This window comes from Python bivittatus, unplaced genomic scaffold, assembly GCF_059951505.1.
Source record: "Python bivittatus isolate LINGU-HERP-01145 unplaced genomic scaffold, Pbiv_v1 ctg000850_np1212, whole genome shotgun sequence".
Classification (NCBI taxonomy): Eukaryota; Metazoa; Chordata; class Lepidosauria; order Squamata; family Pythonidae; genus Python; species Python bivittatus.
Genome location: NW_028277112.1, coordinates 29,327,760 through 29,354,041, shown reverse-complemented (window position 1 = coordinate 29,354,041; position 26,282 = coordinate 29,327,760). Strand labels below are relative to the sequence as shown.

Below are 26,282 nucleotides of genomic sequence, written 5' to 3'. Positions count from 1 at the left end.
GGTCATAAATGGACCAGAAAGTTATTTTTTCAGCAGGTCATAACTTCAAACAGTCGCTGAATGAATGGTTGGTAAGCAAGACTACTGTAGTAACTTCAGAACAAGGAACATTGTTCATGCCTTTAGATTTCATTTTAGAATTGGAATTTTTAGATTCAGGAATAAAACAGGAAAATACCAGGCACAGGTGACAGACCCCCTGACCTCCTTAAAACTGCCGAAAAGGCAATTAATGTGCTAATGGTTGTATGTCAACAAATATGCAACAACACCGCATGGTTGGAAAAGATGGGTGAATATATCTATATTAAAAAGAGAGAGTGCAATACCCAACCTAATTCCTAATATAAAGTAACGTTTAGTATGTAACATAGAAAAATGTAGCCATACTTGGAAAGAGAAATGCCAAATGTACAAACAGATGTCAAAATAGTCAAAAAACATGAGATCATATTGCTAACGTAAGATGATTAATGTAGAAAGCAAGAGAATATAGGAGGTTTACCTTTGCTTTACTGACTACATGATCAGTTATATAGATCATGTCAGAATATGGAATATATGGGAATGCTACTGGGTGTGCCAGAACACCTGGCTATCTGAAGAATCTTCACACTGAACAAGAGTCTAATGGAAGAACTGAATTTGAAGCATTTTGGTTCAGGACAAGAAACAGTGAGAGAAGGGTGCATATTGTCTCCATTTCTGTTTAGCCCTACATAGAAATATATCATAAAATGACAGGATTGGAAGGGATGACAATTGGAATCAAAACTGGAGGCTAAAACACTAACAATTTGTGATATGCAGATTAAAACACTTTCTTAGCTGAAAGTACAGAAGAATTAGAAGAGCTCATTACGAAAGTAAAACTGGAAAGTAGCAAATCTGCATTAATTTTCAATATTAAAAGACAGATAATGTCAACCAGCATGTTCAGTGAGTTTACAATGGAAAACAAAAAACTGAAGGCAGAGGATAATTTTATTTTCTTAGGTTCAAAAGCAGATAATGAGAATAATTAGATGTTTTGTTAAAATATAACCAACATCAGAACAGGACACTGAATCTTGAATAAATACAGTGGTACCTTGGGTCACAAACTTAATTCATTCCGCGACTCTGGTTGCGACCCAAATTGGTCGCGACCCGAATCAAATTTTCCTATAGGGTTCAATGTAAATACGGTTAATCCGTTCTGAACCATATGTATTTTTTTTTTAAACCACAAAAATATGACACAAAATACAGTACAATACACTATGAAAAGAGAGAACGCTAACCTTGCTTGAGGCGTGGAGGACAGGAAGGCGGGTGGGGAGGCGGTTATTGTTTGGAGGGAGAGTCCCCCTCCCTACAGGAAGCCACGACCATGTGTCACAGCAGGGAAAATGGCCGCGGATCCTGTTCGTCACCTGATGCAGAGTTTGCGAACGGAAGCAAAATTTTGCGAACGGTGCTGTTTGTGACCCGAATTGGTCGTGAACAGAAGCGTTCGTGACCCGAGGTACCACTGTATCTAGTTTACATTGCTCATGATTCACTTTCAGTGAAGGAATGCACTATGGAAAGTTTTGATACAAAGGTGAGGAGTGAATCCAGTAAGATCCCTGCACTCCAGTATTCATAAACAACCCACAGTGGGAGGGTTGTACAGCTATCATTTTGTGGCCAGTGGCTACCATTTTAGCATCTTGGATAAAACAAAACAAAACAAAACATCTGAGTGAATAATCCAGAGTGATTATTACAGACCAAAGTGCATTCATGCTTCCTTTCTAATGGCCCTGTTTCGGACTTCAGAGTCTCATTCCATTCCAGGATGCCCTTGTACTCATAATGAATTAATTCCCTTACTAGGAGTAATACTCTCTCAGGCTAGCATCTTGCATGAGTGACTGCAGTAGACTCTTCCTGCCTCTCATCCACTCTTTTGTCACTATAACCATCCTCAATAAAAAGTAATGACTCATGCATTTCATTTTACCTTTAATATACAAAGACCTGCAAAAAATCAAAATATGCTATTTCTCAGCAGAACAAATTGCAGAACAGAATAAAAACCTAATAATTATTATAAACAGTAAGAGTAAATCTGAAAACAAACTGAAAATTAAAAAAAATAAACTAATTAACTATGGGGCATTCTTTTGTGAATCTGTGTAACCAAAGAAAAGAATTTGCCAGTTGTAAGAATTACACTTTTTTTAACATTGGCTATGAAATCAGAACTCAATCCAGAGACTTTATGGGGAACTGATTAAGACTAATAATCTGAATACTCTGCATGATAGAAACTGCAGAAGAACCCTACATAATTTAGGAATCCTACTGCTTTCACAATTCACTTCAGATGAAGTGTCTTTTAATCCAACAACAAAGACTAGAGTGGTAAAAAGGTGGGCTTTTCCATTTTCTCACTGTGCTTGCTTACTGATGATGATTCACTTTATGAAATAAAATTAATACGGCTATAGTATAAGACTGATATCTTACTGTGTTACTTGGAAAGAAAGTTCAGCAGCCATCCCGTCAGACTACCCCAGAGTGAGAGAGAAAAAAGGAGAGTCACCATAAAACCTGCTGATATGCCTATTTCATCAGGATTTGCTTTTCCTTCAAAGGTTATTCAGTAGCCATTCCATCAGCCTGTAACATATCACAGGAAGGGAAGGGGAGAAAATTGGGCCGTATCATCTGAGACCAGTTATATTTTTCTCCTCTACTTCATGAGTTGCTTCACTCCACATAGTCATGAAAAAAGACCAACATTAACCAGCAGTATCATAGCATTTCAGTTGCATTACATCAAGCTACAGCGAGAACCACATAACATCAAGAATTTGAGCCTGCGTTTGGTTTTTCTTTTTCTTCCCAATCCCATTTTTCATCATGTCTTGCCTTTTTAGATTTTAAATATGAAGATGGTAGCTCTCTGTCAGCCTTTCCAGATGAAACACAGGATAGAAACACTTCAAATAAATGAATAAAATCAAATCATTAACAAACACAGCACCTTCTGATATTTACATCTGAAGTATTAGCCAGCAATATTTAAGTAAGCTATCTGGCTTATTTTTAACATTAATCGATCCATTGGGACATAGCAGTTGATTATTAGGCCTTGTACTAAAGCAATACTATGTTCAGTCATTAATGCAATTATTAATTATATCATTATAATTAATATCAATCATATATTTACTGTTAACTGTATTATTAATTATTAACTATTAACGATTTATGTTCTGTCATGAGTTTTTCTCGTAACTTGAATCACAGTGATATTAATATTTAAATATGAAGGAAAGGAGACTATGTATTGCCAGCAGCTTCCCTCTCAGGAATTTGTCTTTAGCAGGTAGGGAATATTTATTAGAAATCAGTGTGTGAGAAAAAGGCTGTATCAGTCTTCACCTGTAATGTATGACTGAGGCCTCCCATGACATCTCTTTAAACACACGTATTCTTGTAAATATCCATACACACATAATGCAATCTGTGCTTTCTTTAGATATTCTGGGTTTTTTCCCATCCAGCTATCAAACCAGCTTGAAGCCACTATCCCAGTCTTTAACACCTCCTGACCTGGTAGCCTATTATGTCCCAATCAAATCTGCCTCCTTGAAGATGGTCCAGCTGCAACAGTGGCTTATTCTTTCAAAAGCAAAAGTAGAATAAACTTCCAAGAAGCAACCACATTTGAGCCACAAAGGAATCACATCTGATAAAACACACAGCACTGCTGCATTCTGCAAATACAGTTACATTTCACAGTATTTCACTCAAAGTAATTCCAATGAGAAATATAGGAAGAATTAATAAGTAAGAATATATGGACAATCAAATATGTTATTAAGGATGTATGCTCCAGGATTAGCAAAATGACATAAATTTCCTAAGTTTCAGTGTCTGAACTATTAGATAAACCATTCAAGTTTGAATATTATTTTAACATTATTTAAGCAGCATAAAGAAGGTGGTGTCTATGCAGTGTGTCAGGCAATTCCTCAAAAAGCTGCAGTAATATGGACTTCTGGGGAAGAAATGGCGACCTGACGGCAGCTCCACTGAGAGCAGAGCCAACGACTGTGGCGGAATGAAGAACTGGTGAGTGGACCAGCTTTTTGCAATTCCTCTCTGGACAAGGAGAGGACTTGGGATCATCCGCAAGTGCTCCAGACAGTTGCTTCTTGTGAGGAGACTGCAAGACAGCGGTCTCCAGTGGGTTTACAGCTCTGGAAGACTAGGGAATGCCATCTTAGCCCAAACTGCAGTTAGTGCTTTTATGGACACAGGGTTCACATACTTCCTTTTCTAATCACTTTTGGAAATTGGTTGTTAACTTTTCAGGTATTAGAAAACTTCAGAACAAGAAGTTTTATAGCACAGGGTGAGTTTCATTTAATCCTTAGCAAAACAAGTTTTCAATGTAAGTTTAAGGACTTAAAAAAATTATTTTGGGGGGCAATTAGGGTGTTAGCAAAAGGGTGATTAGAACATTGATTTTGGAAAGTTACAAATGCATTAAGAGTCCAGATGGATTTGAAATAAGATTTTAAAATTATAAGAATCCTTCCCATGGGAAAATGCTGTTGTTTTGAATTCTTAAAAAAATATCATAAGATGGGACTTTGAAAGAATTAAAGCTTACAATTAAAGGAGAATTAAATTCGACTTACTAATACAGAATGGAGCAAAATACTTTAACATTAGATGTATTGAAGGATATTTGTGAACAATGGACCCAGAAGTTAATTTTAAGAGTGTCTGCCATTATAGGTAGACTGTGTTTAAAATATGTTATGGAAGAGGAACAAGTTTGAGACTGGACAAGACTGAGACTGACCTGAAAGTGGATTTAAAAATGGCAGGCTACAAGAATGATATGGAAAAAGATGCTACACTGGATATATAAATGAGACCAGCTTAATAATTAAAATGGATATACAAATAACAAACCAAAAGAGTGATCTGGATAGCTTTCCTATATTATATTTAAAAGAGACTTATTAAAGACTTGAAGAATTCTGTGAGAAGGGACAAAGAAAAAAATGAAAAGAAATCAAGTTTTAGGACATTATTTGAAGGGACTAAAGATAAGATTGTTAAAAGGAAAAGGAAGGAACATAAAGTTGGTTTAGTTGATCAAGGTTAAAATAGATATGTTATCTCTGGTAACCTTCAATGGACTTTTGCTGATCAGGACTGAACGAGGTTTTTAAGAATTTATTTATAGATAAGAGATGGGATATGGGAAGAAGAGGTCATTTGTTGTATTGTAAGAGAAGGTGATAAGTTACTAAAATTGTTTATATTTATTGTAATGAAGGGGGAAGTCATTTTTTATATATTTCTTTTCTTTTTCTTTACTATATTCTTATCTTTACTTTCCTATTTTTCTATTTTTTGCATTTTTCTTTTTTTTTAGTTTATTAGTTTTTCATCTTTTTAATTATAATATTTAATAAAATTACTATTAAAAAGTTGCAGTAATATGCTAGTAACCATCATACTGCTACTGCAGAAAGATTTTAAAGAACTGGAAAAAGGAACTTCCAGTGAGACATAATAGTCTAAGCAAATTATTATGAATGTGATTGAGTCCTGTGACAAATAAACAAGTGACAATGTAAATACAGGAACAGTTTAAGAAAAACCAAGAAAAAAATCCCAAATACATACACCACATCTCTACTCTGCTTTCCAAAACCTACAAACACCAAGGTTAGTTCAATGGTTCACACATCAAGCTGACCTAAACCATGATTTACAAGCTACTGTGGTTGAGTTCCCTCTATACACTACCAAATAAGATTAACCACATTATGGCTTAATACAATAGATGAACACAGCACCAGATATTGTGGCATTTCATTCATGGGTTATATCTTGGTGTTGTGTGAATCCAGTCACTGTGGCTTATTTAATAAACTATGTTTTAAAAATCCAGGGTTAGAAAAATATGTTAAAGCAACCAATGAGATCTAAACTAAGTTCTTGAATATTGTCTCAATGATTTGATTTATGTCTTTATATTAATAAAAATACAATCTGCATCTAATTCAGTACCCTAGAAAAGTGTACAGCATGTCTTGCTGCACAACTGGCAGGGCCAACTGTGCAAAGAATAATTGCTTGGACAGCAATTAATTTAGGACTCTAAGGTACATTTGAGAACCCCTTGTAATGACAGAAGGGATACTAACCAGAGCTGAAATCTCAAAACTTGTGCTCATACATGACATGGGATTTTCATCCAAGCATCTCCTGTAACACTGCAAGGGGCCAGGGTGCACTTCTGAATTCAAGCTGTACATATAGCAAAAAAATCTTGGATTGGCCTTGAATACAAGCATCAAATCTTTGTACAAGGATTTTGGGGGAAAGACCCCAGCATTAGAATAGCTTAATACTATTCATGTGTAACACCATGCCTGAATAAATTAAATCCTCCTGGCCAAAATAATCTCTTTTTTCTCAGACAGCATCAGAGATTCTGTACATGTTCAGACTAGAAGACTGTAGCTGGGGCAAACATTCTAGGGATATTTAGTAAAAACTGGGAGCTCTCCTAGAGAAGCTGACACCATAAAAGCTTCTAAGTTTTAAATGTCAGTTTGAAAAAGTTTTGGCAAACACTGCAAATGTTAGCTGAGCAGTCTCATCACTCAGCAAGAGGACTGTGTGGTATTTAATAAATCAAGCACTTACACATGCTTTCATTGCCCAAACAGATCACTACCTCTAGAACCTATAATCTGCAAAGCATGAGATAAGACTGCCCACGGTGACTTGTACACATTAATTCTCAGGGGAAAAAAAGAACAGGAGCTCAGATAATGGGTCGTATATTTTTGGAATGGGGATTTATTAAAGGAGACATGCTGTGGACAAGAACAAACAGATGTTTTCATCACAGGTACATAATTAAGAAAGCTTTTCAGATAGGGATCCAAATAATTCTGAATACAACAGTGTTAAAAAATAATTGCAAATTACGCATATTGAAGAAAATGCATATTGCACAAAATGAGACTAGAGAAAGTCAGGATCTTGGATTATGACCAGAAAGGCACAGGGCCAAGTTCATGCTCAATCATAGAAACTCATCAAGGGGTGATATGGCCAATCCCTCTTTCTCAATCTAAACTAACTCATAGGACTGTTGAGTAGTAAATATGTTATCTTAAACGTCTGGGTATCGGGCAGGAATGAATTTAACAAATAAGTAAAAATAAATAGGGCTTGGAAAATAAGTAAGACCTTCTCTGAGATTCTAAAATAACAATAAAAATATGTTCATATACTCTGAATATGCTCGTATGACGTGGCAGTTAAGGTGTCTGACTGAGGAGACCCAGGTTCAAGTCATCCCTTGGTCATGGGAACTCACTGGATGATTCTGGGCCAGCCACTTTTTCTCAGTCCAACCTACCTAACAGGGTTGCTATTCAAGGGATAACATGAAGAGAGATCCCAGTTAAAGCTGCCTTGGCTTTTGGAAGAAAAAGCAGGATGTAAATCTAGCTAACAAATAAATGAATATGCATTTTAACCTTTCCCCATGCTGACTAGGAATGACAGGATATGCCATCTATCACATCTAAAAAGCATAAGCTGAGGGCAGGCTGTTCTAAAATGGACTTTTGGAAACTATATTCCAAGCTCAATGAGGTTCCATGAAAAACTAAGAGAAAAAAGAAAGTTCACTAGAACTCAGCCAATTTTTAATGACTAGAGCTTTGCCTCTTGATCATATTTTGTTTTTTTAAACCATCAGGTTCCGTGGCCTGAAAAGTTTGAAATCCCATGTCCTAAAAGACATACTTCTGTAAGAAGTTTTGTTGATAGTCAGTATAATTCACTATGCTCAGTTCTCCTTCACACAGATGCACAAAAGAATATGCTTTCACATCTTAAATACCCAGTTCTGCATTTTTAAATGTAACTTGTAGTTACCTGGCTGTTTCTATTGTAAAAACTGAAGAGCATGCAGACTTATTTCATTCAGACACATCAATCAAACAGCGTTAAAACAACCTGCTTATGTTCACCACCATCCCATGAAATATACTTCATTTTAAATATTTATTATTACATGTATATCCTGTGTGGTGGTGACCCCTTTCTGTAGAGAGATGGGAACCAGTCACAAGTGCAAGACGGCAAATGCTGGAAACGCCAAAGGTCAAGGAACATGAGAAAGCATTTCAGAAACTGAAGCAAGGCATAGGCAAAAAATCCAGACTTTTCTCAAGAGTTCTGAAGGTTAGACACCCCAGAAGTAGGCATCAAGACTGTGTCTTCAGATAAGGACCTCAGGAAACACAGGCCCCATCACTTTCATTAGTATTATTTATTTATTTACAAGACTTATATGGCCACCTATCTCATATGATGACTCTAGGCAGCTCACAACAATCCATAAGAAACATGATTAAAAACACAAGTACCCTTCCCCGGGTGCCAGACCAATCATCCTCACAGCTCAACCCTCATCCTAGCCCAATGTTTGGGGGAAGAGCCAGGTCTTCGCAGGTCTTCTCCCTCAGATCTCAGGTGAGAGGCTGTTTCAAAGGGCTGGGACAGCCACTGAGAAGGCACACTTCTAAGGTCCCATCAGGTGGCAACATTTAAGGGAGGGGACTTAGTAGAAGATTAACTGCACTGAGAAATACACTATTTCACAGGAGATGAGGGTGTGGCCCTCAAATTGGCCCTCAAATCCTAATATTATTACCTGATAGGAAGGCCCTTAACTTTCTACCAATCATTAGGTTTTAAAATGGTTGCACTCTATGCCTTTGTAAACACAGTTACTCACAATAAAAATACAAAACACAAGCATTCATCCTATTAGCTACTCTAGCATCCCTTCTAATAAAATTCTAGTGAACACACTCATTATCATGATATTTCTTAATTAAAGAAAACATACAGTGCTTTAATAAAAGTTCTCAGATTATCCTTGCACTTCACCTAAATTCATTTCTCTCTATTCTACCGTGTGATTTGGATTGTTTAAAATGCATGTCATGTTTACTTAAGATTAGATGAGTGGGCTTTTTTTCAGCCTCCAAGGCTGCATCAATTCCCAGCTTAGGAGTTAAACAAATGCCCATTCACACACATGCACACAAACACCCACACTCTTACTTTGGTGCACATATACATCATACGCTTATTCTTGTATACATAATCCCTAATTCTCTTTTTTTTTTCTCCAGTACACAGAGATAATATTCTTAACAACTCTGCTCAGTGTTGGTGGGAGAGAGGGGAAAGCAACAGATCTCGCGCTCTCAGTGAACTCGTGCAGATCACTGGCTTCTGCTGCAGGAGCCGAGCAATATTAAGCAGGGTTGCGGGAGAGGTAAGTCAAATCCACCCCCCTTCCCAGATTGTGCTTTCCAGGTTGCAGAGAAAGCCAGAAGACCAATCACTAGTTTGTGCTTTCAACAGTAATAGGCAACCAGTGATCAGAGTTTTGAAAGGCGTTATACAAATTTTTAAAAATAAAAATAATTAGTAAGGTGACACATTGAATAGCATGAAATACTAGATTAAAGTTGACCAAACTAAGATTCAGTTTCATTTAAAGAGATTTAGACTTTATTCTTACAGGAGTGCTAGAAATTCTGGATTAAATTTGAGTTCATAAAACAAAAAGCAGCAAAATCACTGGGGTTTGTTTTTGACTTATTTTAAAAACTGAACTGAGTTGGTTTTAAAACCCAGTTCCCAGTTAACATGTGACAAGTCAGAAATCTGCAAAAATAATGCTCTCTCCCCCCAAGAGAAATGAGAAGGCACAAGCACAAGTTTTTGTGGAAGTTACACACTTTCACATTTAGTAATCCAAGTTCAGCCATGAAAGCATGATAGAATCTTTTTTTTTAAAGTGACATAAAACACTACAAAATTGGGTCATTTTAGTTCCATCCATTAAGTATACTTAAGACATAGTTACTTAAGTCTTATTTTGGCTCAGTCTCCTCCAACAGGAGGATATGCACTCAATTAAGCCATTATGAAGGCCAGAATGAAAGGGAAGTCCTGAAGCTTAAGACTGACGAAAACACGATCAATACATATCTATTTCCTTTGGATAAGTTTAAATCTCTGGTTCTAGATGAATTACACCCTAATGAATTTGCTGATGGCCTGGCTGGACCTCTATTCATCATTTTTGAAAAATCCTTAAGAACTGGTGAAGCATAACAGTTGTCCTTAATTTCCACGGGTAGGGAGAAAAGAATCTCAGGAAATTCAGACAAGTCATTTTGACACTGACACCTGGGAAGATTCTAGAGCAGGTTATAAAGAAATTAAATAAATTGAAAAAAAATGCAGTCATTACCAGAAATCAGCATACATTTTTCAAATCTTGCCAGACTTATTTCATACTTCCTTAGTAGTCTATGGAAATGCAGTAAATATGTCATGATTTAAGCAAAGCATCTGACAAAGTAGTCCATAATGTTCTGGCTATTAAGAAATTTAATTATGGGCTGGATGAAATGAAATGACAACTTAGTAGATACTTAGTAGGGCTGTACAGCATTTCAGAGTCAAAGGAAAAACAGGTGTTTCAGAGTGCACGTGGATGTGAATCTGGCACCTGCCTGCACTTGCAACCAAATGCATTTTTCCTGGGATTATGTAGCAGCTCAGGGTAGTTTACCTACAGCTAGCTTGCAAATAATTATACAAAGAGTTCTTATCAATGGTTTCTTCTTATCAAACAGGAGTGGGGTAACAATGGGAATACCATAAAGTACAGTCCTGGGGTTTCTGCTCATCAACATTTTATTAATGACTTATATGAAGGGGTGGAGGCAATGCTTAGACAATCTGAGGGTTATAACAATTGGGTGAGACATCTAATACTCTGAAAGACAAAAATAAAATTAAAAATGTCCTTGATAGATTAGAGCGGTGTTTCTCAACCGTGGCAACTTTCAGAAGTGTGGACTTCAACTGGCTGAGGGATTCTGGAAATTGAAGTCCACATATCTGAAAGTTGCCAAGGTTGAGAAATACCGGATTAGAGAAACATGATGAAAGCAGTAGAATAGAATTTAACAGGAATAAATGCACTCAGGAAACAGAAAACTGAGAGTCAGTTTGGTCTAGTGGTTAAGGCACCAGGCTAGAAAGCAGGAGACGGTGAGTTCTAGTCCCGCCTTAGGCATGAAAGCCAGCTGAGTGACTTCGGGCCAGTCACTCTCTCTCAGCCCAACTCACCTCAGAGGGTTGTTGTTATGGGGAAAACAAGAGGAGGAAGGAGTATTAGATATGTTCGCCACCTTGAGTAATTCATAAAAAGAATAAAGGCGGGATAAAAAAATTTTAAAAATCAAATGTGTTGTTATAGTATAAGACTAGTATCCTAGTAAATAGTACTGTCATATTATTGGCAGAGAACAAAGGCTTATGGGTCAAATGTTTTCTCCTTTGTCACAAAAACAATAGAAAGTTCTACATTAAATATATATACTAGTTGTAGAGGTAACACCTTCAATGCCCTTACAAACAAACTAGCTTTTTTCTGACTAAATATTAGAACTGCACAAAACATCTGATTGGTTGTTCTGTGAAGAGCCCCTTTTCAAAGCTACAAGGCAATGCATCCTTCAGAAAGCGTCATGTGGCTGCTTAGAGAACCTTCCTGCATCCTTTGCAGAGGGTGCTTTTACTGGGACTGCCAGTGAAGCAAAGTGCCTATGGATGCAGGTACACACAGCGGTAATCCGGTAAGGATCCTGGGGCAGCATTTTGGAAGGCACAATTGCCTTAAAACGTTCAGGAAGAGCACGAGACTCCTTTGAATGCTTGGTATAACTCTACTAAATAGCTACAAACACAGCCTTGGTTCAAACTTTTAAAACTCAATGACCCCACAACAACGTTTTTCTAATACAGTCGTTTCTAAAATGTCAGTGGACAGCTGGGAATCTGTTTTTATTATCTTGCTTGATATATGCTTAGGCCACCATGTACATTCATATTAAAATGGATGCAATAGAATGTTAACATATGTCACATATGTATCACCACCTACTTTCTTTCTGAAGATTTTAACTTCACTGACTTGGTTTGCTACAAAAACTGAATCTGGGAGGAAGCATGAGAGAAAATAAATTTATCCTCAAAGAAAAAATATTTTAAACACATACCCATATAATGCTTTAGTATGTTTAGAAGCCATGTGTGACCTTCAGTTATTCAGCAAACAAATGACTTGCTGTCTTTGGATCCTGTTTTAAACAAGTAAGTTATTGTTCTGCTCTAAAATAGCTGCAGAATTAAATATTTTGCCCCTACTTGTGTCTTAAAGTACTACTGCAATTACTCTATTGTGAAAATACATGCAATAACATTCAGAACAAGTGATAAGTGATCATTCTGAGGTCCAAGGTATCCCTCCAGAAAAATAATATGAGTTCATAGTAGTTAGTGTCAACAACAGAGCTATAAATATCAGTGTACCGTAGAGGCTACTCAGTTTAGTGTGGCTGGAGTTTTGTAAGACAAGAGCTTGCTTCATTAGATGCACAGAAACAGAAAAAGTGGTAAAAAAAAACCACGGGTCGATTGAATCAAATCAGCAGAAAACGTTGAAGATAAGGGTCCTAAAAATGACCTATTTGCGAGATCACTAAGTATAAAATATATACAGAACCTGTACAAATTATTCATAAGTCATCTATAATATTCAAAAGACAGCCAATGTGACCAAAATTAATAAGGAACAAAGCCATCCCATATCAATTACCTTTTCAACAAGTAATTGTTCTGTTTTAATTTTCGCCACTGTTCCCACCATTGAAAGCCTGTGCACATGGAGCATCTATATAGCAACTGCTGCTCTGAAACATTTGTAGTTATGACTTCTCTTCCTGACATCAGTCCATGCTACGGGTTATTAGGGCTATTGTATCTGAAGGCAAAAAGGTGCTTTGGATTACACATGGGAGTAAAGCAAGCATACTAACACATCTTACTTTGACAAGTACTGGAAAAAGGATAAGCCCAAAGACCATCCCATAGATATCCTCCAGAAGAATACTGGATCCTAGGGCATATAAACGGTGGCTTCTCTCAAGGAATGAGCTGAAACCCTGAGGAAATTGACTGGTTCTTGAACTGCAGACTAAATACCCACCTCTCTGATGCTCAATATGTCAGGGTCCCATGTCTGCCTATGTCTCTCACCTATAAGAAATAAGGGGACTGTCTGAGCACCCAACAATCCGATTCAGTATATGCAGAACTTATGGACCTACACAAATGCCAAAGTGCGCAAACACCAATGTCCCATTCCTGAGATGAAGAAAACTGTAACAAAAATCAGCAGAAGATCATAACCTGCAACTAGCGGAACACTGATGTCCTTTGAATCTAAAAAGCATTAAATCAAAAACATTATTCCATCAAACAAGGAGTACAGAAATGATACAAGGAACATATTCCTAGCAGGTAGGAATGCAGAAGGGTGTCCTGAATGATAGTCTGGCTTATGAATAGTTGAAAAGATTAGAAAGAACAAGTTGAAGCAGATCATATGACAGCCTAGAAAAATTAAAGGTCCCAGAAGATGGCTTATCCAATTCCACAAAAGGCCATAAGGAACCCTGTTCACTTTCCAACAAAAGTGCTAAATTGCACTCAGAGCACTATCCAGTGCAACTGCCCTTTCAAGATATTAAAACTTGAACTCTGACCAGTGAAAAAAACTCAGGCCTCTGGGGAAATTATCTAGAATGCAGCTAATGTTGAAAGCCATTTTGGTGTAGTGGTTAAAGGTGCCAGGCTGGAAACCAGGAGACCATGAGTTCTAGCCCTGCCTTAGGAATAAAGCCAGCCGGGTGACCCTGGATCAGTCATTCCCTCTCAGCAAACGACAAACCACTTTTGAAAATGCTGCCCAGAAAATTGCATGGACGTATCCAGGTAGCTGCCAGGAGTTAAAACTGATTTGAAGGCATATACACACAAAAAAGAGCTGATGTTATCATGCTAACAATCCAGGTCATCTAGGCTATTCACTCAGTAAGACTGGGTTCTGGGTTCAAGGACAGATGTTTGACATATGTTGTAAGAGATAAACAGATAAAGCCTTTATCAACAAGCAACAGGCAAACCCCATACTTCTCTTTAAGGAAAAGCCAAAGATGTAGGAGTTCCTCCTTATCGGGGGGCAGGACTTAGGAGCCTTCTCCACTGGTTGTTGCCTTTTCAGGTGTGGTGATTGCAGGAGAGAGCAAGGCTATCAGGAAGGAAGGGATGCATTCCAGGAAGGGCAAGGAGACAAGAGACAACACAGTCCGGACATGGAGCGTGGGAAGCCTAAGAGGTTCAGGATAGCCACTCCCTAGACCCTCCCAAGGTATATCCACTAGTTGCCACAGTGCAGATTTAGTCTGGCAAGATTCTGTCTATATGGTGTTATCAATAAAGGAACTGAATTTGGATGAACTGTTTCCTCGCTGTTCTTGGATTAAGCCTGACATGCCCAATCCTGAGGGAAGGCATTAACCTTTTATGTTTCCTTCATTGGTTAGTGGGAGGTGGAGTTGTAGGCAGATGAAACCATAAACTTTAATAAACCAAGTGGCAGTTGTTTTAAATCATATAGATGAGAGGGAAGAGAAAGCTGTCCAATCACATGCTGGTCATGCAAATACAATATAGGTTTCTTTCGAAGTGTATTGTAGGACTTTTTTTTTTTTTGTGATCACAATTTCTGTATTCTCCTGAATTTTACATGCTTCACTGCAGCTGTAATGTAACCTGCAAGTTAAATAATCTTTTAAGCTATAAAACTTGTTTTGTAACATTTTTCCTCAGTCTTCATCTTTGACCTAGGACAGCAGAAGGCATCTGAAGACTGGTAATTCATAATTGTCCTGTTTTAATATTGATAAAGTGTTTTTAAGCCCAGTATTCAACACACACAATCTTAAATAACAACAACGTCCTTTTTGGTTTGAAATCTACAGTCCTCCATAGTAGTACATGAATTTATCAACATTTTTTTGTTTTAAGGGAAACTGAAACAACCTGCAAGACCACCCTCTTCTCCCTCAATCATAGCACTATATTTATACCTTGCCCTATAAATACAAATGGTTCACACACAGCTTTTCAATCTCCTTCTACTTCTGCAATTATAACACAATGCACTGAGAAATGCTGTTTCACCATGTTGCAAACACAATAGATTATCAAGAACTTACAGAGCAGCAACTGTCTTAAAAAAAGATAATTGCCCAGCCATGCCTTGAAGACAAAAGGAGTCTCCTTCTAGATGCACCCTAGTTACAATTCATTTGAATATCCCAGCCATTTTTAAATGACACCATATTTTCCAGCAAAAATCCCAGACAATTGGCGTACTTAGCTAACTTTGCCTGATCTTGGAAAAAGACTAAGCAGGTTGTACCTAGTTATATACTTGGATGAGAGACCACTAGAAACTCCAGGAGCAGGAGGTTAGTTCTGAAAGTTGGAGAGTTAAAAACCAGAAGGTGCCAATGGCAACATAGTCACCATGAATGAAGCTCAATTTGAAGACTTTATATTGGCAAAAGTAGCCACTAAAAATGTGCTAGTTAGTCATGCCCTTGGCTGTAGCCTTCTACTGCCAATTATCTTACAGCTCTACAAACAGATGCAGCACATCCATTCATTTCTCACAGAGGCCATCAGAACCAAAAGCCTTCTGAGAAGAGAAGCAGCAGACAATGAAATGCTATTATCTCCACTTGCTGCAGGTGTGATGTTTGGCTGAGCATCTTTGTCTCTTCACAATCAACTGAAAAACAGGAGGACTGTCTGCTCCTGGAGATGACAGTATCTCCTAAGTCTTCCTGTACACCCGTTTCCATCACACGTCTCTAGTAAAGAATCATGAAGTATTAAGAATTAGTCCCCTTTTTATTCATCTTGCTTCGGTTGTCCCTTCCCCTTCTTTTCTTTTCCCTTCTGCATTGTATTTTTTTAGATTATAAGCCTGTAGGCAGGGACCATCTGTTTTTATTCTTCTGGTAGACTTTCAGGCTAAAAAAACAAGGTATATGGTACTAAATAAAGATTAGTATGCGTCTATCTCTCTATATCCATTCATTCTGGGTTATTTCACAAGTTGTCTAGATACACACATCTGGTGAAGAGCCAAATAGGATTTAATAAAAGAAGTCTAAAATGTTTTAAAGGTTTTTTTAGACAGCTTGAATGTACCTTTAGCAATAGTACTGAAAATGGATTGACCTGGTAGATCAAAAAAGAAACTGCTTTTCTATCACATGATTAGTTGAAACAAATTCAGAATAAGTGTAGTGGAAAGAAAAAAAGTGATAACCAAAAATGATCAGGCTGCCAAAAACAATTACTGGGAACACTTATACAGAAGTGATACATTATTTCTCTTTCTTAATGACCTCTCGGTAGAGTCTCAACTTCATACCTCATTTCTAATCATAAATCATCTTATTAAAAAGCAGGCCATAATTACTTTAAACATTATTACAGATCTTGTTTAAAATTCTAATACAAATGAATGAAGATGTCACATTACTGATTTAGTTTCCGAACGACTGGGCATGCATTCTAACAACAAACCAAAACAGGAAAGAACGAAAAGGGCGAAGGAGCAAAACTCACATCTTAAAAAAAACAAAAAAAAACGAAATGCTATAAAGAGTCATAATTAGTAACCTCTATCACAAGTGGCCTTTCACGTACAAGACAGAGGTTAATTGATTGATCTCTACAATCCATTTTCCATTACACAATTCCTGGACCTAGCAGGGCATTTATTTTAAAAATGTTAAGTAGCCGTAACACATCCACATACTATGTTCACGGCACTGTTATCAACTAATTTATCTGTAAAACTAGCAGCTAAAAGGCATAATACTTTGCAAAGACTAAGAAAGTAATAATAATTTTGAGTCTACTTCCTGTTTTTCTATTAACTGACAGATTTCTATTGAAAGGCAGAGAAAGTCTGCCTTTCTCTCTGCTGAGGTCAAAGAGTTCTTCTTCAAGAAATATCATGACAAAATGCTGAAAACTATCTTCTGCTGCCTTTCTGTCATGACAAGATACCGCCTTTGCTTACATATGTCCCAATGAAGCTGGCTACAGGCTACATATTTTCAGAATACGTAAATCTCACTGCATTTTAGCATGGCACAGGGCTTCAGCCTGAAAATGGGAGAAAAAACCTGGGATTCCCAGATAGTTACAGCAGTATATGTGGAAAAGATAATATAAAGTTCTGTTCTGTGGCTCTAAGACCTTCAGTAATTTCGCCGTCATGCCTCACAAGAGAAAATAATCGGGGGGGGGGGTGGTATCTGAATAATTCTGACTTTCAACATCAGTTGTAGTCTTTGTAAAGCTGTCAAAGCCATTCCCTAGAAATTGACCAGGATTTCAGAGGCCGTGTTCATAATTATTGTTGTTTCCAGAGGACATCAATTGTCTTCCTTTAGTGTCTGTGGGTTTTTTTATTAGAATTATAAAATTATAAAATTATAGAAGTACTGTAGCTGATTCTATAATTTTCCAGAAGAAATTACTGTTTATTTGCCCAAGCTGTGTTTTCCTACATGTTATGCTGTGAATTAGCTGTTCTGTACTCGAAAAAGAGTAGAGACAAGGTTGGTGCACTCCAAAAATACACTGCACAATATTCAGGCAAAACCAGTGACCTGCCTTTTGGGTTTGATGGATAAACAGTTGGAAAAAACTCATGGAACTTTGTTTTTATATATGATAACAGCAACAAGCTTTTATATGCACAGAGGTGGAAAGATACAACATTACTTTACAGTGGAGGAATGGATGGTGAAGATGATGGAGTTGGCTGAAGTGGCAAAATTAATGGGTTTGATTCGAGATAAGACATAGTGCAATCTTAATGCTGACTGGAAACCCTTTTTGGATGTTTTGCAGGAAACAGAAAAAAAATGAAATTATGTTGTATGGATTTGATAATTAGAAAGAATATGGGTTATTAGAAATAATGGAAGTTAAGTTTTAAATTTAGAGTAAGAGTTTGATGTATATTATTACTTATATCTTTTGCAAGGAGGGTTGGAAGTCAATTCTTTTTTTTTTTAGTCTCCTTTTCTTTTCTGCACTTTTGATCTTTACTATTTTCTTCTTTAATTTTCTTTTCTTTCTTCTTATTCTTTCTCTTAATATTACTGTTTACTGTTAGTTTTTACTGTTCTTTTTAAATAAAAATTAATAAAGTTATTATTAAAAAATACATTGCACAAAAGGATAGAAAACAAGATTGCTCTCAACATAAGCACAACCTATATGTATCTTCTACCCTATTTCCTTGAGGCAACACATGCAGGATCTGGGCAAGAGCATCTAAATTCTATTATGGAGAACTTATGAAACTAGAAATAGACACAGTTTAAAAAGCAAATCAGAAGAAAAGTAACAGTGATGATTAACTATAAAGAGCTTTAAGGCCATGATTCTGAATATATAGATTAAGAAGCAAGCACAGCTGCACACAAGAGAATTTGCTTCTGAATAAACACTGAGAAATTTGTAATGATTTTTTTAAAATATAAAATGTCTTTGCCAGTAAGATGCAGATAGGTAGTAGGTAGGTAGGTATATGTATGTGTGAGTGTGTGTGTGTGTATATATATATATATATATATATATATATATATATATACACACATACATACATACATACATACACTTATATACTTATTTGCAAACTGAGGAAATATGCTTCATCAAATCATTGGTAATTAGCAGGTGTTTAATTAGCAGTCTTGAAATTATTTAAATGTTTTAAAAGAAATATATATATATATATAGAACTGAATAGTAATCAATATTTCAGTTCAATAGACTGAAATATTGATTACTATTCAGTTCAATAGTAGAGATATTAGAGTTACTATTGAACTGTAGCGGCTGGATAGCGTAGTGGTTAGAACATCGCCTTTGATGCAGAAGACCGGGGTTCAAATCCCAGCTGGTACCTACCTTACCAGTAGGGGTCCTTGGGCAAAGACCCCCTAACGTTTCACCTGCCTACCTCAAATATGAGAGTGACACGAACTAAGAGAGTCATGCCGGCTCAGACATCGCCCAGATTAACAAGGTCCGCATCAGATGTTGGGGAACCAGGACAATCTGATGTTAAGTGGCTACATGGACAAGACAAGAGAACTTGGAATTGATGGAATGCTACTATAACAGCAGACCTAATGAGAAGGGGATATAGGAGGATGTGGAAAGTAAAGGCCAAAGTGGTCCCAATGGTGGTAGGAGCACTCGGGGCCGTGACTTCTAAGCTGGGAGAGTGGCTCCAACTGATCCCAGAAACAACATCAGAACTCTCTGTCCAGAAGAGTGCAGTGCTAGGAACAGCTAAGATACTGTGCAGAACCCTCAAACTCCCAGGTCTCTGGTAGAGGACCCGAGATTGAGGAAGACACGTATCACCCATAGGGGTGAGAAGGGAATTTTTTCCTATTGAACTATGAAGATTAGAAGAACAATTCAAATGCAAGTATTTCACAACCTGTGGTTTTATAACACTTCATCTTTAACTTTGCATGTTCTAGCAAAGAGGAAGTGGTAATATAAGTTTTAAAAAAAGACACAGACACTAAAGGAAAAAAGGTAGAAAAAATTAAGTTCTGAAAAATATTGACCCTATCAGAAATGTTCAAATCTAGTAAATAATGGAAACAAAGCTGAAGCTAGCGAAAATGTCTTACTTTACAATTACAAAAATGTAAACAAGACATAAATGTTTGTAGCGACATTTATAAAGAAGTGTCCGTTAACATATCAATCACTATTAAATAGATGGGAACTCTATTGGCAAATCAAATCTATGATCAATTTATAATATTAGTTATTAATATATAGTACCATTATGGCACTTTGCAGAGAAACAATGATGAAAAGTTGGTTAAATTCTAAAATCGAAAATTTGCCAGAGGAGAGAGGAAGTAAAAATAGAAATGACTTTTATTAAGCTATGTGTAGCAGCTGGCACCAGTTGAAGACTTTATGGTTTTATTAGAGGTGGAAAGCTCAGATCGGGATTAAATATTATTGAGATGAACGGTTTTGAGTGAAGAGATATGAATGGAGGTGAGAGCTCAAAAGTGAAAGCTTAAGGATATCACATCATGTCCTTTGAGTTGAAATCAAGTCAAGGTTAATGTTTAAGGTTAATATTTATATCTCTGCTATAGTAGCTGAGCTACCTGGAGGAGCATGCTAATAAAGCTATCAAGTTGTATACAGGTGAAACTCGAAAAATTAGAATATCGTGCAAATGTTCATTTATGTCAGTAAGGCAACTCAAAAGGTGAAACCAATATATGAGATAGACGCATTACATGCAAAGCGAGATATGTCAAGCCTTACTTTGGTATAATTGTGATGATTATGGCGTACAGCTTATGAAAACCCCAAATTCACAATCTCAGAAAATTAGAATATTACATGACATCAATAACACAAGGATTGGAAATAGAACAATATCGGACCTCTGCAAAGTATAAGCATGCATATGTACTCAGTACTTGGTTGGGCCCCTTTTGCAGCAATGACTGCCACAATGTGGCGTGGCATGGATGCTATCAGCCCGTGGCACTGCTGAGGTGTTATGGAAGACCAGGATGCTTCAATAGCAGCCTTCAGCTCCACTGCATTGTTCGGTCTCATGTCCCTCATCTTTCTCTTGGCAATGCCCCATAGATTCTCTATGGGGTTCAGGTCAGGCGAGTTTGCTGGCCAATCAAGCACAGTAATCCCATGGTCATTGAACCAGGTTTTAGAACTTTTGGCAGTGTGGGCAGGTGCCAAGTCCTGCTGGAAAATGAAGTCAGCATCCCCATAAAGCTCGTCTGCGGAAGGAAGCATGAAGTGCTCCAAAATCTCCTGGTAGACAGCTGTGTTGACCCTGGACTTAATGAAGCACAGTGGACCAACACCAGCAGATGACATGGCTCCCCAAATCAACACAGACTGTGGAAACTTCACACTGGACTTCAAGCATTGTGCATTGTGTGCCTCTCCATTCTTCCTCCAGACTCTGGGTCCTTGGTTCCCAAATGAGATGCAAAAGTTGCTCTCATCAGAAAAGAGGACTTTGGACCACTGGGCAACAGACTAGTTCTTTTTTTCTGTAGCCCAGGTAAGACGCTTCTGATGTTGTTTGTTGTTCAGGAGCGGCTTGACAAGAGGAATACGACATTTGAAGCCCGTGTCCAGGATCCGTCTGTGTGTGGTGGCTCTTGATGCACTAACTCCAGCCTCAGTCCACTCCTTGTGAAAGTCCCCAACACTTTTGAATGGCCTTTTCCTGACAATCCTCTCCAGGCTGCGGTCATCCCTGCTGCTTGTGCACCTTTTTCTTCCACACTTTTCCCTTCCACATAACCTTCTATTGATGTGCTTTGATACAGCACTTTGGGAACATCCAACTTCTTTTGCAATTACCTTTTGGGGCTTTCCCTCCTTATGGAGGGTGTCAATGATGGTTTTCTGCACAACTGTCAGGTCAGCAGTCTTTCCCATGCTTGTGATTCCTACTGAACCAGCCTGAGAGACCATTTAAAGGCTCAGGAACCCTTTGCAGGTGTTATGGATTCATTAGCTGATTAGAGTGGGACACTTTGAGCCTCGAATATTGAACCTTTTCACACTATTCTAATTTTCTGAGATTGTGAATTTGGGGTTTTCATAAGCTGTACGCCATAATCATCACAATTATACCGAAGTAAGGCTTGGCATATCTCGCTTTGCATGTAATGCGTCTATCTCATATATTGGTTTCACCTTTTGAGTTGCCTTACTGACATAAATGAACATTTGCACAATATTCTAATTTTTCAAGTTTCACCTGTATAACTATTCTACCCGTGTGGGATCTTGTGCTGGGCTTGAAGAGAAACCAGAACATGGTATCCCTGCAAAACAGCATGAGTTACTATTACATTGCCAACAACAGATGCATCACAGAAATTTTATGCATAGTATTGGGCCAAAAGGTGAAATGAGGGCACAATAAGAAATGACTCAACAACAGAAAAAGCTGAGGATGTCCCTACCTACATTTGCCAATAAATGTATAATGCATTGCTAACATTTAAAGGCAACTTTGTTAGACTGCAATTAACAGAGAAGGCTTTTATCTCTCCAGTGTTCTTCCTCAGGACTTATGGCATATTAAGAATTTATCTAGCATTCTTTCTCTCTCAGAAGAAGATCAATTTGAAGAATCATCATTTATTTTTTATTACAGGAAGATTAAGCTCTGTTACCATGTAAAAACAGTAAAGTCACAACCTCAACTCTTAGTGATTTCACAAGCACATTCATTTGGGGGGGGGGGGAGCAATATGAAAATGCCACTGCCTTCTTCCACAGTGCTTTATTCCAACACAAAACTAGTGTAAACTACCAAAAACCATGGCTCCATATCTAAGTATCATTTTTGCCTGGGTGTGTATGCATATCTCATAATATGATAAATGCCATAGCAGTGTATTTCCCGTCTAACCCCAAAGCAAACACTTGGGAATGAAAGATCCTAATCAATATATTGGACATAAAAATAAGCATGTACCACACTATGATAGAGTCAGGTTCACGTGTCCTCATAACTATGTGTTCCTAACTACAAATCAGTATATAATCAGTACGCAATGAATCCTGAAAACCTTTCTCAAATAATAATCCAAATCCTTTGCAATTAAAAAATGGCTTCATTAAAATATGCATTCTCCATTTAGCCATAATTTGGCTTTAAAATGCTGCAATCACTGTTTGTTTTAATCAGAGCAATGAGTGCATGTTATTTATTTAACTATGTTTAATACCACTGCATTTATTTATTTATTGGATTTATATTCTACTTTTCTTCCAGAAACTCAAGGCAATTCTTCCAATTTTTCCCTACAACAACCCTGGAAGGTAGGTTGAGCTGAGAGAGAGAGAGAAACTGGCCCAAAGTCACTCAGCATGCTTCCATGGCTGAAGGTGGGCTTGCAGCAGTCTCTCTCTAATCCGATGCCTTAAATATGCATATTTTTAAAGGAGAAAGCTGATTTCAAACCACATAAATCTTGAAACTACCTGGCAAATAGGCCACTGTCAAACTAAAATCTATACTTTCTATAGCACAGTGAAATCAACAGTTTTAGGCAAGAACCATCATAGAAAGGTAGTTTGTAGTAAAATTAAAGTTTATTAGTTTTAGTAAACGTTAACAGTGATAAAGGTGCTTAAGATTGGACTATGAGAAATATGGCAGGATGAAGAGGATTAAAACTGATCAGAGAAAAACATTTTTTTAAAAATGACTGTATTTGAACATAAAGACCATCCTGTATATTGTTATCTATTATGGCCTAATTCACCATTGAATTTTATGGGAGGTTTGTAAATTTTTTCTTAGAAAACATAAAGTATTATGCCCAAAGCAACATTTCTGCATTCTTCTGATAAGACTCTGAAAGAGGGGCAGAAATATTATTCTGTACATGGATAGAAGTCCTGGTTGCTATCTACTGCTAGCAGTGCGGCATTACAGAGCAGGTACCGCACCCTCTTGTATAAGGGGGGGGGGGGAAGTAAAGCCACCATTTGTCCTTGAGGCCAAGAAATACTAGTGCTGAACAACCTGTTAAAGCACTATTTATCTAGCTTTTCGTCTTTGTGCTATTGCACTCATTCGCAGCAAGCAATTTTAAAATTATAATCTTTAAAGCATCTACAAGGGCTGATGTGTTCCACTTCCACCAAACATAAACATCTCAGGATTAAAAGATTCTCACTCTCACCCCATTTACCAGACTGCAATTCTTATTAAGTGCATCAGTGTCATTACAAGGTACCCATATATCATGGGGAGAATTAAGCAAATCTGGCATCTCAAGCCACTGTGCACAGAAGAAAAAGGGACCTGAAAATAAAGTACAATACAGCGATGCCCCATGCCCTCACTTGCTTTAAAGCCATAAGAAAAAAGCCAAAATACTAATTTTGTTCCTATTCTGGTGATACACTATCTATGTGGGAGAGCAATGAGTAAAGCAAAAATCTCCTAGTCCTTCATCTGATAATTAGGAAATCACACAGGCAATGTTCATCCCTCTGTTAAAAAAATAAACCTCTGAAGGTGTAAACTATCCATTAATGAGGCTTTGCTTTCTGCAAAGATGGCAGGGAGGGAAATAATTCCTGTTCTTTACCACCGTGAGACCTTCCCAGCTTCCATCCATATGACTGGCTAGTTTAGCAGCAGTGCACACCCCCCACCCCACCCCACCCCACCCCATCAACCAAACCCTTTTTCATTTCTAGTGCTTTCCCTGCTGCGGTTAGATGCTTTTTTGCGACTTCTTGCCAGGCTATTTCTCATTCAGCACCGCTCCTTTCCCTTGGAAAGAAGAGCAGCGCCACAGGGCAGAAAAACGCATTTTAAATCAACTGAAACACACGGAAACATAAATCGGTCCCAGCGTGGATCCTGAAGGCGCAGGTCACACACACTGGTGCAGTAACACACAGGCACGCAGGAAGGCCTTGCACTTATGCTGCGGCGGACACGAGGGCTGGGTTTCTTCCTCCTCGGAAGAGCACTTTCTGTTTTCACGTGCCGAGCCTCGCAGCCGCGCCGCCGCCGCCACCCCCTTCGCCACCCGCCCGGAGCTGTCCCCGCTCGCCTTTAGGGGGAAGGACCCCAAGCGCGCCGATCCATCAGTGGCTTCTTACGGCTGCAAGCGGAGGCGGGAGGGTCGGACACGGGATGCCGGGGAGAGAACACGTTTACCTGACCTCACCGCCCCCCGGAGCAATGAAGCCCGAGCCGAAGAAAGGCTGCGCCCCCAGCCTGCGCTCTGCCCGCCACTCACCTCCGCGCGCTCGCCCTCTTTTGTCTGCTTTCCTCTTTCGCTGCTTTCCGCACCGGCGCCGCCTCGCAGTTTCTCGCGTCGGCGGCTCGAAGAGCGAGTCCCCTCCTGCTCGAGGGATGGCGAAGAGGCGGCTGCTCCGAAGAGCCTACGCGGGCTGGAAGGCAGGCGCGGGGAGTAAGGGGAGGCGACGCCGCCGCCGCCGCCGCCGCACCGCCCTCCGCTCCTTCCTGTCGCTTTGCGGTGCAGCGCGGCTTCCCGCTCAGCTTCTCTCACCGGCTCGGCTCGGCTCCGGCTGCTCGAGCGAAGCCGGCGAACCCCGTGCAAAGAGTGGTAAGCAGACGGATGCAGCAGCGCCGGCGCTGGTCCGCTCTCCCTTCCGCTCCGGTCTCTGTCGGAGCGCCCAAGCCCGGCAGGAGGGCGGAGGAACCTCCTTAGCCCGGCCGGTGCCACAGAGCGAGTGCCCCGGGATGCAGGAGGGGAGGGCTGCTCCAGGGTAATGCAAATAAAGGGTTAACTTTAGGCTTCCTTAGGAGGAAGGCGGGGCGAAAAGAGGTGCGAGGCGGAAGCCACTTAACAAAAGGAAAAGAGCAGATGCGTATTCTTCGGTATCTTTCGCATGGTAACAGAGGCGCGGGTGATGGCTTGTGTGACAAAGCTAGGTCAATAAATAACAGTGTGAAGATCTGGATGTTTGAAAAGAAACAACGTACATCTGTTTATACGATGGATCTTGAAAGAGAAACAATGTATAACTATGTCTGTTTATACAATGTTGAAGTTTTAATCATTTGTAAACTACTGATCCTCTGCAAATGAGAGCCCGACCGTCATAACCCTGCTTTCCCACGCTTCATGTACTCGGCTCCACTGGAAGAGACCCGGGACAGGGGAGATAATTTCAATGCAAGAAGCTAGATCTGCCGTGTTCAGGTGACGGAAGAGAGATTTTAGACTCCTCCCCCACTTCCTGAACGTGGGTATAATTGTGTCACTTTCGACTAAAGTCGGTTTTGCCAGCGCCACTACAGAGCGCGCGAGAAGGCTGCAAAGGAAAGCGACCTGGTGGACGAGGGAAAGGCGCGCACGGGCGGCAGCGGGGATCTCAGGAGGCGGAGGCAGACGGAGAAAATCAGCCGGGCTGTTGTTAAATGACAGCGAGCTTAGGGGAAGTTAGGTGACGTCTGCCTAACAAACTTAAATGCGTTTAAATGGTTGTCATAGCTTCCCCTCTACCAAAAGGATTCTGGGAATTGTAGTTTGAAGGAGTCCTGGCAAGGAATCTTAATCAAAACTTACAAGGATAGACCAGAGATTTGCTATCGGAAGTAACAACTCTTTAATGATGAT

General features: G+C 38.8%; 1 protein-coding gene across 1 annotated transcript in view; it reads right to left on the bottom strand.

Moving 5' to 3' along the window:
* CDC42SE2 (CDC42 small effector 2) overlaps positions 1 to 25,425 on the bottom strand; it is a 74,837-nt gene extending 49,412 nt beyond the window's left edge. Inside the window, exon 1 of the mRNA XM_088129990.1 lies at positions 24,936 to 25,425. The gene's annotated coding sequence lies outside the window, so the exon portion shown is untranslated. The remainder of the gene's footprint in view (positions 1 to 24,935) is intronic.
* Between the last annotated feature and the right edge of the window lie 857 nt (positions 25,426 to 26,282).